The sequence below is a fragment of the Arachis hypogaea genome, chromosome 16, assembly GCF_003086295.3.
Source record: "Arachis hypogaea cultivar Tifrunner chromosome 16, arahy.Tifrunner.gnm2.J5K5, whole genome shotgun sequence".
Classification (NCBI taxonomy): domain Eukaryota; kingdom Viridiplantae; phylum Streptophyta; class Magnoliopsida; order Fabales; family Fabaceae; genus Arachis; species Arachis hypogaea.
Window position 1 is genome coordinate 34,680,938 of NC_092051.1, and position 4,300 is coordinate 34,685,237.

The 4,300-nt window shown below is 31.8% G+C and overlaps 1 long non-coding RNA gene across 1 annotated transcript; it reads right to left on the bottom strand.

Moving 5' to 3' along the window:
* Nucleotides 1-1,326: 1,326 nt before the first annotated feature.
* Nucleotides 1,327-2,733, bottom strand: LOC112756487 (uncharacterized). Its single transcript, XR_003179366.2, has 2 exons — nucleotides 2,402-2,733; nucleotides 1,327-1,639 (listed from the first exon to the last, which is right to left on the bottom strand). It is a non-coding gene; the product is annotated as an uncharacterized lncRNA (long non-coding RNA).
* Between the last annotated feature and the right edge of the window lie 1,567 nt (nucleotides 2,734-4,300).

Below are 4,300 nucleotides of genomic sequence, written 5' to 3' on the forward strand. Positions count from 1 at the left end.
CCTCGTTTTGACACTGAACCTCCATTCATAACCCTGTAACACTCCCACTCTTGTTCTGTTTGGCATTTTGTTTCTCTGTTATGTTTTTATTTTAATTATGATAGCCAACATCTCTGTTTTGGTACTGTTGTGTTCTATTGGAACTGTTGAAATTGTTGTTGCTGCGAGCGTAATCGGAGTTGGTGCTGCTACCACCGTTCCGGTTGCATTGGAATTATAGCTGCTGCTGCGAATTCAAAATAAACGGGTTTATCGCGGTAATTCCTACGGATTCAACTAAATTGAGGTAGGGGTTTCCATTTTAAAATTAAAGGTTTTGATTTAAGAATGCCTATAAAGCTTATTGAATAATTGCAAAAAATGTTATAATAATTTAGAATGACTGATTGTTGAGTTTGATTTGGATTATGACTAAAATTATGATTGATTTGAGTATAGTTATGTATGGTAGTCTTGATTGGATGATTATTGTAATAATTTTGCTGAAAATTCTTATTTTGATTAATTATGTGGAATTGGTTGAGAAGTGATTGGTGAATTCTTGTGAATGAGGGAACCCTTGAAGGTGGTTAAGTCCTATTTTTAGGGGAGGTTATGTCCAAAATTTTATAAAAATATAAGATTTAGTTAATTTGAATAGTGTAAATTGTACCTAGGATCACTACAACATTTTCAGGTTGAGGCAACATTTAAAAAGTGTTATCTAAAGGCTGACAAAAAGTTGCTTTTGATCAATGGCAACACTTTTGGGCCTAAGGCAACGTTTTTGGTCGGCGTTGCATATGCAGCCATTGCCTTAGATCAAGGCAACACTTTTTTGTTTCAAAAGCAACGCTTTTGAGAGCAACACTTGGTAAGTGTTGCCTTTGGTTGAAAAACAACAACACTTCAAAGGTGTGTTTGAGACAACACTTTTGCAGTGTTGTCTCTTCTCTCGTATTTTGGTCACTACTAAAAAGTGTTGCCTATTTGCAATAAAATGCAACTCTTTTACGTGTTGCTTATAAGCTGAAATTTGCAATCCTTTGAAGTGTTGCCTATTAGTTTTGAATATGCAACCCTTTAAAATATTGCCTTTTCTTTTGGATATGCAACCTATACAAGTGTTGCTTTTTCTTTTGGATATGCAACCATACAAGTGTTGTCTAATATTCAAAATATGCAACTAATAAAAGGGTTGCCTTTTTGATAAAAATAAAAATTATTTTTGTAATAAAAATATAAAAAAATAAAATTTACAATAAATTTTTTTGTTCATACATGTGTAATTATTTTAATTAATAAATAAATTTGTGCACAATAAAAATAATTATAAAAGAGACAAAATAACTAAAAATAAAATTCTAATTAAAATAGATATTAAAAAGTTCAATTAGTATTTCTAATACATGTTCATCAATAATTCTCAACAAAATAATAAAATTCTTGTCTAACAATAATTGTCATAACAAAATAGTAATTAATATTTATCAAAATAATGTCAATCTATTTGCATATTTTATATCTATGCTTGACTTTGTTGGAACAATCTGATAGTGTGTGGATCCAAAATCAGTGCCAAATGAAAGCTTTTCGGTAACATCAGAGTAATGGTATGATGAACTCAAAATCCTCTTGCCTCCACTGAGTCCAATAACTGCTGCATTTAAATGAATTGGGGTTTAGTTAAAGTCGCATTTAAAAAAAAATTGAAACATAAAAGGTGCAATAACGGAAAATGATGCATGGTATGTGTTTGATGAAGTACCTGAGTAAACTGAGAAAAAGAAATGCAATTCAGATAACGATGATTGCTCCAAAAAGGTATTAGCTTAGTAGTTCTTATTTAGAATCATAGAATCAGAAGGAACAAGCTCACAGGAAGAGACTTCACTCACATAACTGTTTGGTGTGGAAGGAAATAACGTTGCTGCTATATTAGATTTTTCTCTTTTATTTTTTAATGATTATTCTTTTATTATCACTATCGTATAAAATTAATTAATTTATGTTTGAGAGAAAGCAATAGAGAAATAAATGACTGAAACATAAATTTGAAGGGGGAAAAATGAAAAAATAAAGATATGAAACAACTCCCTTGACAATTTCTGTCATTCCTGCGAATGAAATAGCAGTTACTAGAGTCTGTTGCAGTGACAACACGCATCACTCCCCAACATAGCCACATTATTTCAGCAATGAGGAAAAAATTTTCTTCCTCACAGTAGCACAACGCTACAAAAATAAGTAATTAAAAAGGAAAAAGAAAAAAAGATGATTGATTAAAAATAGCAAGAGTGTATTGCAGAAGCCACCATGAAGTAAGATGGCAAAAGACAGAGAAAGCAAAGGCCAAAAATGTTGATAGTCCATTCCCAATAAATGATAAATCACAAAAATTACTGCAAATTTTTTGTTATACCTGGTCATCACTTTGGATCACGAGTTGATGAGGAAGGACGATCGTTGCCATTCGAACATTGCTTACTATTTATATCATGTGTTGATTCCTTGGCTCGTAATAAAGATAGTGCTTCATCAATATTTGTGCCAAAAGAACTCTGTTGCAAGAGAAGCTTCACAAGATCCTCCAAACTTTGGACTCTATCTTTTGTCTCATGAAGTTCAGTTTTCATTGAACTTATAGTCTCTGCATGTTGTTGCTTAATTTTAGCAATCTCCCGTTCTTTCTGCAGAGATATTTTTGTGATTGTCCTCCCATAACATCGAACTCTTCCTAGTTGTTCTTTGCCAAATACTGCAGTAAATACTTTTTCGGGAGTGTCTCCAGCTTCTTGGTGGCTCTTAAGTTTATCCTATTAAAAGAAAACATAACAATTTTAGCTTGTTCCACTCTTAAGTTCTTAAGGACATGTGAATAGTTTCAATTGAGACACTCAAGAGGGAGTTAATGGAAGCAAATGAGAGTAGGGATGCAGCATTAATGGAAGTTTTTGAGATGAGAATTTCATTGGGGGAACTTTTAATACTTTTAATAATGATATAATGAACATATTAAAAGTTAAAACTTAGATTTTATGTCCTTTTCACAAAAATTGTATTCACTTAATAATATGTATTTTAGAAACACACATTTTATTCAAGTTGATGGCTGAGAGCTCTGTTTACCAGTCATGTCCATATCAGCTACCCATTAAATATAAATAGATGACAGAAATTAAAGAATGATTTGATTAATTTCAAACCTAAAAAAGCAAGCTGTCTTAAATTAATGCCTACCAAATCCCAAACTCTAAAAGGACACGGGACACTATTGTGAGTTTGTGACAAGTCACTGTTATTTTAATTAGAATTACCAACAACTATGTATATTTTTTAGCAATTGTGCAAATACACATCATGTTAATATAAATACAAGAACCGTCTCTAAAAGATCAATTTGGAGATGTTAAGGTAGTCAAATTAGCATTACCAGAAAAAAAATACATTGTGAACATAGAAATTAAATTTCTAAAAGTATATTTATTGAACATTCAATGGAACCGACTACAGAGCAAGCCTCAGGGCGCTAACAAATTAACCATGACTTGGAAATCCAATGTTAAAAATAATTTAGTATTTATAAAGATTAAATAATAACAAAAAAAATGAAAAATACTAAAAATTAATGGTTTGAAGAGTTTTTCTAACCTCATCGTTACCCAAGGCAGATTATACCTGGTAACCTGAGTAGGAGCAGTAGAATGGGCAAGAAAGCGAGTACGATCCTCTATACTTGTCAGCAAAATCAAACAGCTGCAATGAACATGCATGGACAAATTAAAGAACGTAGTGTGTCATATATAGTGTGTCATATATATAGAGCTAGCTAATTCTTCAACACGAAAGATTCATATATAATAAGAGATAATGAATTGTTGGTTATTACTGATTTAGAGTGGGTTAATAGGGTTGATGAATAAGCGGGATCTGTTTTCTTGAAGGCAATGGAGGCAGCAGACACTGCCCAAAATAGACTTACACTGTTACTGGTTTGCGGGTTCCACTTCCTGATTTCCATGCTCAAAGGGGGAATCAATAACCATCATAGTGTAAAAATCATGTGTAGCTTGTGTTACCCAATTCACTCCAACTCCTTCCACACACCAACTCATCATAATAATTATACTAATCACTTCAACAACTGCTTCTACCATAACCCATCTTTGAAACCATTTCATCCCCATTATAATAATAAAACAACAGGTATTTTGTAATATATATAAGCTAAAATTTAAAATCATAATAAAAAAACCAAAATAAAATGGTACTGCACAAAGCTATGTATGTAAAAACAAGTTTAAGTTCAACTAGAAGATTT